General features: G+C 32.8%; 1 protein-coding gene across 1 annotated transcript in view; it reads left to right on the top strand.

Annotated features, from left to right (window-relative positions):
- The window catches only part of Mitf (transcription factor Mitf), a 152,432-nt gene that overhangs the window by 81,582 nt on the left and 56,742 nt on the right, over positions 1 to 14,108 (top strand). The window lies entirely within an intron of this gene.

Below are 14,108 nucleotides of genomic sequence, written 5' to 3'. Positions count from 1 at the left end.
TCATTATTTGTAATATGTTTTCTATCCTTGATATAAGGGTAGTTCCTATATGCATTTATTTTTACAATGTACCTGCATTTGATAAATATTTACTTAATAACAAAACGCTGTGAATTAGGTACCCGTATATTTCTTTATTAGAGCCTGCATCATTTTGGATTCTCCGTTTTATACTTAAAATACATTTATCTGATGGTACATTCATAATGTTTTTGCTTTTTGACAGGACAAAAAACCCGTCAATTTTCGTTCACCTCCATAGTGTAGTGGTTAGTGCGCTAGGCTACCATGCTGGAGGTCCCGGGTTCGATTCCCAAGAGGGTCAAAATAAATATTGGTGATTTTCAGTCTTAATATTTATTTAATATGACCCTGAACTGGTACCTGAAGTGGATGGCTGATCACCTTTCCTTCATGTGTTAATGATCAAGATAACACTGCGTTTATATGATGCAGTGCCCTATGCACCATCGGGTGCGGATGAGGGTTTGAATAAGAAGAAATATTTTTCAAATGGAGAAAAAACATTCAGGTTTTACCTAAAAAGTTCTGTTGCACAGTAAAAAGTTCAATAAGTGGCTTGATATTTATTTTTAAAACATTCTATAATGTTTTTAAACTTTAAAAACGATCTCCTGAAAAATCTGTTTTTTTTTAAATATATATGACGTTGTTGAAAGGATTGAGCGATATGTACGTAATTAATTAGGCAATATTCGCACTTTCCTCCTAGCACAAGGTGACACACAAAACCAGATCTCTTATTTAGAAACCATTAATTATTTGGCTTCTCGGAATTAAAAATAGCTACTGGGAACTCTAAAAAAAACATACACAATAAACAACAATATTGCAATTTAGTATCGGTGCGAATAACCGGTTTTAGCGTAAATGTGTAAGCGGAATGACCGCTTGACTCAACAGTTTTTATTATTAATGGTTTTTCTTACGTAATTTTTGATATACATTTTTTTAGTTCACATGTTTAATTTAACACAAAAACCCCTGGTCAGAGGTTGTTTAAAAAGATGGCTATTTACGTTTTTTGTTACTCCTACCACCATCACGCCGTTTCTCCCGCAGGGGTAGGCAGAAAGAATGAAATGCCACTCTTCTTTCCTGACATACACTCCTTGCCTTCTTCACATCCATACATCTAGTCATACATGCCCTCCGATTACGCAGACTTTTGACACCGCCAGATTTTAGGTTCTGATTGATCTGATCGTGCCAAGTCTTTTTCGGTCGTCCTCGTTCTTTTTTCCCTCTCACTTTCGCCACATATATTTTCGAAACTAGTCGTATTCGCATTATTAAATTAATAAACTCGAAAAAGTATATAAATGAAATTAGTGATGTGTATTACATGATTAAAAATCTGAAGCTTGGCGCTTCTGGACACATCCTAGTTTTTTTCTATAATTTTTGTATTGTTTTATTTTATTTATTTACGCAAATTATATTCAATTATTTAAAGAATTATAAATCTATTTTTAAAAATTACAGAGACCCACCGAGCCACCTTGTTTCTTGTCAGTGGAGTTCTTTTTACATAGATTTTTTATTGTTTTTATCCATTTAAACCTAAGATACTCCATAATATCGAAATTTTCAGTACACTTAAGCAATATATTTTCTTAAAAATGTAAAAACAATACTTTCTGCCCCGTAGCGGGTAAATATTATGTTCAAAATATGCCGCTTTTGCTGGGATATAGTACATTTTCTGGGCATTCCAAAAACGTACACAACCGAAAATGACGATTTTTGCTTTATGACGTTGTTGAAAGGAGTGAGCGATATATTCATTTCGAAGAAAAAACGTATTCTTTCAGTACAAAAACGGTGTGTTAAACAAAAAAAATTGATTTCGTTAAATGTTACCTGGGTTTAAAGAAAATTAAGTTGCGGGCTATCAATTATCTCGCCTTAACTAACTGCTCTCTCATTGCCTGGCATTTCCGTCTTTTTAAATCATAAGTTCATTTCATGAAGTATATTTTAGATAGCGTTTTTGATAAGAAATTACTTATGTCTATCAATGATAGTAACGCGTATAAATCATAGATCACTTGTAAACTATTATAGCCGACATGGAATTGATCTTAGCTGTGGAAATATTACCCAACAACTATGAAAATGCCCTCTTAACTTAGATTAAACTAAGATTGTTTTCAAAGATTTTTATATCGATAATAAATTGAAGTGGGTATATTCAGTGTATTCAGTTCATATATCTTAAAAACGATAATAAATGTGTATAATAGTAAATAATTAATGAATAAGGTTGATCCCTAAAAACAATATAATATTCATTATCAATCAAGATTTGTCACAAAGTTCATTTATTTGTCTTATTGTCATATTTTCTAAATAAGGCATACATAACTGAATCTGATAGATCTTTATGCCCTTTCAATTTTTTCATTTGCCTCATCAATTTTTGTCAACTGCATACCAATATTTACCCGTTTTCTACTATTTTACACCCAGATCTACATTAATCTCTTTCAGAAAACCATGACTTCGGAATTTCTGCACATTCATCAACAAATCACTTTCCTTGCACACAATACACACTTTTGTCACCAGCTTCTGCATGTTTTTCTCCACTATTGGTAAAAAGCAAAACATCGTCAGCATACAAAATGTAGCAGACAGCAGACAATTTTAAATTATTTTGCATTTGAAAGTAAAATATAAATACAAGTACAAAAAAATATATACCATGATTACAAAAAAGATCCCACAAAGGCATGGCCTGTGTGTGGGTATACATAATATTTTAGGTTATAGTAAAGGGTTTTGAATATTGAAAGCATTAACTTTGTGGATCATATTGATGTATTATTTCGAGAAATAAAAATACTTTGTGTTTTGATCCACTCACATTTTTATTAACCAACTAGTTTCGGCAACAACCTGTTGCCCTCTTCAGGGTTTAATTTTAGTCATAAATTAAACCCTGAAGAGGGCAACAGGTTGTTGCCGAAACTAGTTGGTTAATAAAAATGTGAGTGGATCAAAACACAAAGTATTTTTATTTCCCGAAATAATATATAGTAAATGGCACTGGCAAGAATACAATAGATATTATCAGAAAGAAAATAAGATGAAAAGTGCTAATATACAATAATTAATTTTTGAATTTGGGATTTGCCAACATCAGCATATCACTTTCCTTGCACACACTATACACCTTTGATACTAGCTCCTACAGATCTTCTCTGCTATCAGCAAGAACACAGCATCGCCTGCATACAAAAAGCAGCAGGTAGTTAAATCTATGTAGCTCCAGTATTTAGATTTTTAGACTAGCCAACATTCATTATCAAACCGCCAAATCACTTTTATATTGTGTACATATTTTTTTTTTGTAAAATGACGGTGCGTTATGTAATTTAAAATAAATAAATAATAAATATGACCTCGGCGGTGAGTTCTCCTTCACCTTAGCAGTACCATTTGTGTAATTTGAAATAGGTACGAATGATTATTATTTATTGCGTTGAAATACGATTTGCTCTCAGTGAACGCCGCAATCATTTCCTATAGAGCTATTATTTTGTGAGTATACACGATTCGTAATTCGACAAAAACTAATTACAATTTAAATAATAATAAAAAACAGTGCCTTCTGTAACAAACGTATGTCGTCGCGTCTTGTTTCGGTGATGTCGTGTTACGCGTCGTGTCAGCTGTTTAAGGTAAACCGATCCCAGGTGGTTGATTTTAAACGCCAGTGCGTTGAATTTTGACGGTTTTCTTAAATTTGACTGAAAAAAAAATTTTGGTTAGTTTTTATTGTTGAGGTTGTTTCTTTATAAATACATATATATTTAATCAGAAACCAAAATCTGGTCTTGTCAATGCCTACAGAACTGGTGGGAATGTATGAATAGATGTAGGGATACGATGAAAGCTAGGAGTGTATATCAGAACAAAAGAGTGTTTTGTTCCATCCTCTCTGCCTACCCCTGCAGGGTATTTGATGCTAAGTAAATTATTAAATTTTATAGTTTTGTGTTAGACACCATTTTTTAATGTATCTTTTGTTTGTTTGCATTATTTTAGTTAAATTATTCCTTCATTTTTATTTTATAAAGTTTTGATTGATAATTCAATATAGATGACGTAGAATATTAAAGTCTGGGTATATAGAAAAATATATCTAACAAGAATCAACTAATATTTTTCATTTCACAGTTTCGTACTAATATTTCTTGGTGGAACTGCATTTTATATAGTGTAATAAAAAAAAAAGATAAAATAAAATAATTTTCGCACTAAGAAAATAGTTACAACATTTTGAGTGTGTCCAAATACTTGTTCACAAAATCTGGATTATATCCAATTACAGGAGTTATTTTCATATTATTTTTTAACATCTCATTTAACATCTCCAATAGATGTCTCTAGTGAAGTTCTAGTGATTCAAGAACAAGGTTTCTAAATTGGTTCATATATATATATAAATAGAACTTCCAAGAATTTGAGTAGTGTGGTTGTCAATAATGGATAGAATTGGTGAATGTTACACGTGTGTAAAGTGATCACTTAAACCAGCCTATGACGGTCGTCAGCCCCGTAAATGCCCAGACTTCCATATTTTTCTTCATCTTTGATGAGATGTTAAAAAATAATAAGAAAATATTTCATGGTTAGATAAAATAGCATCTTGTACTATAGAAGGCACTGGAAAATTAAAAACGTCTTGAAATAAGAAAACACTCGTCTTCTTTGGCAATCCGATGATTTGTATTTTTTCTGATTTGCCTTTGTTTGTGGGTTAAATAATCGATGATTTTTTTAATAATTTAAATCTAAAGTGTTGTATGGTGGAGCAAAAACTTGAGTTAATTGACAGCAATACCGTACTTTGAATACGTATACGATGATTTTCTTAAGATGTTATTTTATCTGGACGTTTTGATTGATTGAAGTTCTCAATGGCTTACTAGCAAAGGTTTGATTACACGTGCGTTTCGTCCTAACCTTTTTTTAAATCCAGCGTTATTTAAGGCCCAGTTTTCGATAAGTCGCAACTTATTTTTCTCTAAACCTAGGTAAAATTTTAACTATAATAATTGATTTTTTTTATTTAATAACTAATTACACCGTTTTTGTATTGAAAAATTTCTTCGAAATAAAAATATGATTTTGAAAAAAAGAGTTAATGAAATAGTTAAACAAAATTAAAAAAAAAAAAATTAAAAAAAAAAAATACAATATACATTCATTAAAATAATCGGGCGTGGAAAGACATGTTACCTCTTCGGCGGTTGGCCGGCGAATGAGTTCTGTCTTTGGGAATATCCCCTTATAAAGTCGCGAATAAGAAAGACCTCGTTTTTTTTTAAATTACTCTTTTCATTACAATTTTATGAAAAACAAAAAATGCAAGGCTGCGATAAGCCCTCCGTTCCGGTAAAATTGAATAAATGGTAGAGTGAAAAAATCACTTATATATTTATTAGACCCTTCTGTGGGGATCGAACCCGGGACTTCCAGGACGGTAGCTAAGCATTCTGACCGTTACACTACGGAGGCGGACTAAATAAATATTAAAATTACGAAGCATAGTGTTTAATTTTCTAAACATGTATACAAATAACAATAATTATTTACACACGAAAAATGACAGTATAATGTACAATATTGTTGACCATCAAATTTGAAGCTAGGTCTTGTAATTATTCGTTATAATTATTTGCTTTCTCACAACCGCCGCTGAGAAAGTAAATAATTATAACGATTAAACTACAAATATTTTAATTAAATTTAAAATATCTTAAGCCATCCTAAGCGACTTGAAATATAAAATATAAAAAAAACAATTAATTAATGTTTTACTTAGTAAATACAACTATTTCAATATTTAAGTTAAATAATGGAATTTACCGAGTAAAACATTAATTAAAAATGGATAGATTTTACCACAAAGTAACTGCCGAATCAATTAATAAAAATAAATAAAATTACGTAATAAAAGATTCCCGTATTCCAACATTTTTTTAAAATTATTTTAAAGTAATATTTGTGTTTATATTAATTGCAAAAATACTTCACTTTCAAACTATTTCTGTGAGTGTAAGCGGCACATTATTGGAAATACGTATTAAATTGTGGTGAGTGGCTTCGAACCTAGATACTCTGACTCAAGAGTCCACGACACTAACCACGGGACCACAACCCGACAACATAGATGGCGGATGTGAACTCACACGTGCTGTGTCACGAGTTTGATAAATATACGAATCTAGGAGTTCCAGAAATTGAGTAGCGTGGGTTGTCAATCATGGGTAGAATAAGTGAATGTTACACGTTTGTTAAATGATGGTCGTAAACCCTGTAAATATAAATAAAGTTGTGATAGTTTTATTTGCGAAGTAGTGTTTTTTTTAGTATTACGAAGTTGTGTTTTTTAAAGAGGTATTACACATTGTTAACGATCAATGATAAGAAGAGTGTATTCATTACCATTGATTCCATTTACAGCTCACAAGTTATTGTCCGGAATTGACGTATTCGCTGCGCAATGCTCAATAAAAGGAGTTTAGGAGTTTTTTCTTGATTTTTAAATCATATTTTCATATGGTATACAGAGTGCCTGGAAGTTTTTGGCATCGTAAGGGAAGGGTAATTAAATATAACCTAACTATGAGTATTTCAATGTTTTAGAATTAGTACATAAACCCTGAGGATGACAAGGTTCTTGTCGAAACCTGTTGGATAAAGTGTACTAATAAAATGTGGTATTTTTTGTTGTTGTTTTATTTAAAGTTTATTCATTACCGTTTATCAAACGGTTTTTTCTTTCTCAAAAAAGCATTTGCGAGTTGCATGTCGCTTCAACTGGTTTAGTTAATATTGAAAAGTTTCGTGACTGTCACCCGATTTCTGTACGAATTCGTACCGCGTATTGGAGCTCCTGTCGTGATGTAACACTTCTCACATAACTTTGGTCGCACATGGTGAAGGCTATATCACACCATTAGCCCCGAGGCGTTAATTGAAGATTCGAAATTACACTACAAAAAATGGTTTCACTTGTTCCTGGTATTGAAGTCATGATAATGATAACCGATTGAAGGAAATTCAAGTAGGCAGTGGCAAGCACAGAGAATTAATTAGGGTACGCAGTAGAGGTAGGTAAGATCCTATCCAGGACCTTGACAGGACACTGCAGACTGAGGAAACACATGACAAAATGCTGCTTTCTTCATCTCACCATAGATGTCTCTAGTGACTCTCGCACACTGTGTTTCGAGTTTGATCACTATACAGCTGTCCAAACTCAAAACACAGTAAGGGACATTTTTTTTGTAGAACGTTTTTTTTTTGCATTTTTGGACTAAGTAGATTCTACTTAGTCCAAAAATGCAATAAAAACGTACTACAAAAAAAATCCCTTACTGTGTTTTAAATTTGGACAGCCGTATATCTAGGAGTTCCAAAAATTTTGTAGTGTGGTTGTCAATCATGGGTAGAATGTTAGACGTATGTAAAGTAATAACTCAACCAAGCCTGTGGCGGTCGAAAGCCCTGTAAACGCCCAGACTTCTATATTCTTCTTCATTTATGTTGGGATGTCAAAAATATTCAAAAAGTGTACAAGGTTATCCAGGTTTACCGCATTAAATAAATTCATTAATTTACAACATTTTTAATGTGTCCAAATACTTGTTCACAAATCTGGATTATCTCCAATTATAAATTAACCTGCCATATCATAAGCTTGAAAATAAAAATGAAAATGATGTTTTCTGGCGTTTCTCATGTATGTGATTATAATCCAGGATTCGAACCTCACATACAAATATAAGAGTTTCTGCTCAATAAAAAAGCTTCTTTTCATCTCGCCAATAGATACATACAAATATAAGAGTTTCTGCTCAATAAAAAAGTTTCTAGTGAAGTTCTAGTGATTCAAGAACAATGTTTCTAAATTGGTTCATATATATGGAACTGCCAAGAATTTGAGAAGTGTGGTTGTCAATAATGGGTAGAATTGGTGAATGTTTCCCGTGTGTAAAGTGATCACTTAAACCAGCCTATGACGGTCGTCAGCCCCGTAATGCCCAGACTTGTTCTTCATCTTTGATGAGATGTCAAAAAATAATATGAAATTCATTAATATTTCAAATAATCTATGGAATACTGTAAATCTTTAATCTCGGAAAATCGATTGAAAAAAATTAAAAATTTGTAACGTTCGTTAAATGCGGATTAAATAGTATTTCGGTTAAAATCAGTGAATCGTTGAATTATCATGTCTACCTCCTTAACTTAATCTACGGAAAATCCGAGATATAGTAGGATTTTCCTAAGATAAGACAAAATACCAGTTAATAACCGATTTTCGTAAATTCATTTATTCTACGCTAGCGTAACATTTAAAAAATTGATTAAAATATTCATTAATCAAGGAGGTTTATGATGTCAAAAAAAACGTAAATTTAAAAAAAAAATCTGTCCATACTTCGAGATTTTGTTTGATTCAAACATGAAATTCCCGCGCTTTGATTATCTTCTTCTTTTTTATTTTTCAGTTGGTCGGGACTTTTTTTAGATTGGTATGGAATAAAGCATCCAATTAGCATGGAGTTGGCAAAAGAAGGATGAAAGTATACTGAATGCACTCGAAATGCGATCTCTTGAGATGCGATCTCTCGAGATGCGATGTAAGATATAGGGAAAGGGTGCAAGGCTGATATAAGCATTATCGATAAAATTAAGGGAGGTGTGTTGAAATGGTTTGGATATCTGGAACAGAATAAGAAATTTATAAGGCAAATGTATTTAACAATAGGGACAGAAGAAGACCGAGGAAAACTTGGCACGATCAAGTTGGTGAAGTGGTCAGGTCAGGAGTCAGAATTATCGGCAAGTATGTATGAGGAGATGCATGAGTGTGGAAGAGGTGAAGAATGTTTGCAAACATAAATTTGCGCGGCTTTCTTTTATCTCTGCCTACCCCTTCGGGGAAGTAGCGTGACGTTTTTTTTTCTTTTCTTAAATGTTAAATATTTTCACATCACCTATGTTCTAAGTTCTAGGTGTCGTGTAATTCATCCTTCTTCTAACCATTATACGCACCCAATGGTGCATAGGGCACTGCATCATATAAACGCAGTGTTACCTTTGATCGTTAACACAAGAAGGAAAGGTGATAAGCCCTCCGCTTCAGCTACCAGTCCAGGGTAATATTAAATAAATATTAGAGTGTAAAATCACAAATAATAATATGTACACTAGTAATTCATCCTAGATATTATTATTAATTGCATAGATAAAATTTTTAAAAAATGTGTGTCGCCAAAGTTCTTTGAATACCAGCCTACATAACACATACCGTTGAATGCATCATATGTTATACAGGGTGGCACAAAATTAATCACCCCATTGGAAGGTGTTTTAATTTAATGCAATAATTTTTGCAAATGGCGTCTTACGTCTATCGTAATTGACATTGGGGAACTAGATCATTGTTCCTATCATCATTGTTAGATCATCGTAGTAAACGTTACATAAGTGTACAAAGTGATCACTTAAGCCAGCCAAATATACACCATGTACTTAGCCCTGTAATGTTTAGATTCTCATTTTATTTTGTATAAAAAATGATAAATGGTTCGTTTTAGTTAAGACACCTAAAATATATATTGCTCACTCCTTTCAGCAACGCCATATATCAAAAATCGTCAATTTTCAGTTGTGCATGTTTTCATTTCAGAAAATGTACTATAGGGTCCGCCATCTAAAGTTTTTTTTTTCAACTAGTGCTTATTTCGTGAATGGTAACACTTAGCTCATGTCTGATTTGACAGATAATTAGTTTTATCCTTCCGCTGAGCGAATATGGTTGTGTATACGCTTGAACAACGCTGGGAAATATTGCGACATTACTTTGAAAATCATGGTAATGTTGCAGAATGTGTGCGAAAATTGCGTACGGTTTTTGGAAGAAGAGAAGCACCGTCAGCTCCGTATGTTCGTTATCTTGTGAAAAAAGTGAAAGAAACTGGCATCCTCATCGATAAACCAAAGCGTGAAAAGCCAAAAACAGTGCGTACACCCGAGAATATCGATGTTGTGGCAGAAAGTGTGCGTGAAGCGCCATCAACATCAATTCACCGTCGTTCTCAACAATTGAACATTTCGGAGACATCATTGAGACGAATTTTGCATAAAGACCTTGGTATGACGCCATACAAAGTCCAATTGGTTCAGGAGTTGAAGCCAACTGACCATCCAATGCGTTTTCGCTTCGCTGAGTGGGCCTGCGATCGACTTACAGAAGATGCCGATTTTGCCAAAAAAATCATCTTTTCGGATGAAGCTCATTTTGATCTTGGCGGGTATGTAAACAAGCAAAATTGTCGTATTTGGGGCACAGAAAACCCGCACGCATACATTGAAAAGCCGGTACACCCAAAACGAGTCACTGTTTGGTGCGGATTTTGGTCCAGAGGCATAATTGGGCCATTTTTCTTTGAAAATGAGCAAGGAGTGGCCGTTACAGTCAATGGCGATCGTTATCGGGCCATGTTGAACGGATTTTTGTTCACAAAAATTGAAGAGGAGGATATTGGCAACATTTGGTTTCAACAGGACGGCGCTACGTGCCACACAGCCGAAGCTACACTCGATGTTATGCGCCCTGTTTTTGAAAAAAAAAAGTTATTTGGCGGACCCTTTATATCCCAGCAAAAGCGGGATATTTTTAACTTAATATTTACTCGCTATAGGGCAGAAAATGTTGTTTTTGCATTTTGAAGAAAAGGTGTTCAATTATATTTTTAAATATACTTAATATTTTTCAAATGAAGAAAAAACATTCAGGTTTTACGTAAAAAGATCTGTTGCACAGTAAAAAGTTCAATAAGTGGCTTAGTATTTATTTTTAACACATTTTATTATACTCTTAAACTTTAAAAACGATCTCATGAAAAATCAAGTTTTTTTTTTAAATTTATGACGTTGTTTAAAGGAGTAAGCGATTTTTGCTCTTTTTATCAATTTATTTGTATACTGCGGCCGTCTAGTTTACAAATTTCAAATATGATTGACGTACGACGCCATTTGCAAAAGTTATAACATCTTCCGGTAGGGCTATTAATTTTGCGCCACCCTGTATTAATTTTGTTTGATTTACTGTTGAGGTCTTTGGCCTGGCGAGATTGTTGCAAAAATGGAACATGTGCGATTGCCTTAAAAAAATTACATTCTTATCTACTTTTATTAATTATGAAAAAAAAAATCATTGATAACTTTCCATGAAAAGCGATATTCCTGGATATAGATACTCGTAAATGTAATTATTTTTATCGTCAATGTTTATTTGTTTTGTTTTATTATAAACCTATTAGTGATTTTTTCTATTTTTTTTTGAGGCGGGATAATCGATAGCCTGGAACTTAATTTTCTTTGGACCCAGGTAACATTTAACGTAATTTAATTTTTTGCTTTAAACATAGTTTTTGTATTGAAAATAGAAGTTTTTAAATGAAAAATTTATTTTAATGTGAAAAGAAATCAGTTATTGAAAGGTAAGAAGTTAAAGAAATTATAAAATTATTTTTTCATAGGTTTTTAAAAAAAATATTCGTATATTTACTGTTTTATATTTTACATTTTGCCCCGTGTTAGTTTCGATTAATTTTAAAAAAAGAATATACATTCTCATCTGGACTTTAACATTTTTTAGTCTTGTTAACATGAATCTCGAAATGAGTACCTTATGGACATTACTCATTGAGAATATTATACATATATGTGACTTAAGTATGGCACATGTTTTAAAATAAATTGGAAATAAAAATTAAGACATCAAAATGCTAAAAAATAAATAAATAAATAATATTACAAACATACACAATAAATAATAAGAGAAAGTCCCTCTCCAAGCACATGAGCTTAGTCTCTTTATTTGAGAGAACTGCGTTATTAATTTTAAGATTGTAAAAAGTAGAAATGTATAGAATATCAATTAAAATTAAAAAAAAAAAACTTTTGTTACCATGCTATTTTTTCAAATTTACAAAATATAAAGCGCATAAAATATTTGTAACAATTCCGTTTACATTTTGCAAATTCGACTAAAGGTTATCTCTCAATTTGTCAAGTGCGACGAATCATTGTTAAATCGTATGTAAACATATCGTTTAAACTTTTTCCTCTGATAACGCTAACACCTCTTATCCTCCGTTCAGTCATAATTACGTTACGAAATTTTGTTTCAAATTTCTTCACTATTTTCATTTGTCAAGGATATTGCTGATAACTTAAAAAATCGTATCAAGGTCCTTCGTTTGATTTGAGTGACATTGACGCCAGTCCTATAGTCTCGCATGTTTCGACGTTGATTATACACGCTTCTCGACTACAATCATACTATTTTTTTGATATCTCAACATAGATGAAGAAGAATATGGAAGCTGGGCATTTCGCTCACTCCTTTCAAGAACGTCATAAATCCAAAATCGTCAATTTTCAGTTGTGCGTGTTTTCGAAATTCCCAGAAAATGTACTATATCCCGGCAAAAGAGGCATATTTTTAACTTAATATTTACCCGCTATAAGACAGAAAGTATTATTTTTTCATTTTGGACAAAAGGTATTGTATAATTATTTTTTAAAAATACTAAATATTTTTCAAATTTAGAAAAAATCTTCAGGTTTTACCTAAAAGATCTGTTGCACAGTAAAAAGTTCAATAAGTGGCTTGGTATTTATTTTTAATAATTGTATTATATTTTAAACCTTAAAAACGTTCTCCTGAAAAATCAAGTTTTTTTGATTTATGACGTTCTTGAAAGGAGTGATAAAAGCTTTTTATTTTTGAAATGTCTGGCTACTGTGCATGTGTTGTTTGTTTGTTTGTTATTTCTTTGGTTGTGGATTTGCAAATTTGTATTTATTTTGATGGGCGGTGACAGGGATATTGAAAGCTTTTATATGTACATAAATTCACTGTAAAATCGGGATACAATTTTGTTTCACATTTTCAAAAAATTTCGCAACTTAGTAAAAAAAATTGCTTTGCAAGAGAATGTCTGTCAGGAAGCGTAGATGCTTCTGTATCAGATCTGGGAATGCGGTGGGACAGCTTCCAATATGTACAACTTAAATTGTACAAGTATTGTTAGAAATACATCTAGAAGGTTTGTCAGGAAGCCTAGATGCTTCTGCATCAGATCTGGGAATGCGGTGGTACAGCTTTCAATGTACGTTTGTCGTTAATTGTCACGTTATCATTTTTTCTTCCTAGATAGCGTTATCACCGAATCGTGTGTATTCTCTAGTTTCCTGATTGTTCCGCTTCCAAAATCTAGATGATATACCATCTTGTTTGTCGTGACGCTTGTCGTGTTTTCACCTCGCTGTCATATTTGCACTGTCGTAACACGCTTGCGGTAATCAGCTCACCAAACAAACGCCTATCACTGCAAACGCCAAGCACTCCTTGAGTTACTATCAATTTGATTGTTTGTCCAGCGAGATTGACTCGGGCGCCCTGTTTTTGAGAGATATCGTGATGTTTGCTTTGCTCGTTTTGATTTTACGATCGCCAGCCTCGTCACGACGTGTTGGTACACAGTTTCGTATATTGGTGTAACACATTGGACGCAGGATCTTCTTCTGTGTTGGCATATGACATCCGCTTCTGCAACGTAATGTGCTCGTGTTGCTAGGCAAAGATGATATATTTATTTCACCTTGATTTCTTCATTTTGGTTGTCTCTCTCGTTGCGTATACGATAGATAAGACTTCACTTACATGTTTTAAGATAACTAACTAATTTACTAACCATCACGCCGCTTCCTCGTATGGGTGAACCAAACCATCTCAACACGCCTTTATTAATGTTATCGATATTGCCTTACATTGTTTTTTTTTTTATTTCACCATTTGATCATACATGGTTTTGTCACACTGAGAGATCGCATTTCGACTGCATTCAGTCTACTTTTATCCTTATTCCAACTCGATGCTTCACTTCCATACATAGGGAACTATACTCCAGGACTCCATTGTGTACTGCCAGTTTAGTTTTAGCTAAAAAGTCTTTTTTTATTTTTTTTGAGAAAATGTGTGTAAAGGG

The sequence above is a fragment of the Brachycentrus maculatus genome, unplaced genomic scaffold (assembly GCF_059751285.1).
Source record: "Brachycentrus maculatus isolate JH-2025_06_01 unplaced genomic scaffold, ASM5975128v1 h1tg000216l, whole genome shotgun sequence".
NCBI classification, from domain to species: Eukaryota; Metazoa; Arthropoda; class Insecta; order Trichoptera; family Brachycentridae; genus Brachycentrus; species Brachycentrus maculatus.
Note: the sequence above shows the minus strand (reverse complement) of the source record. Positions and strands in the feature narration are given on the sequence as shown.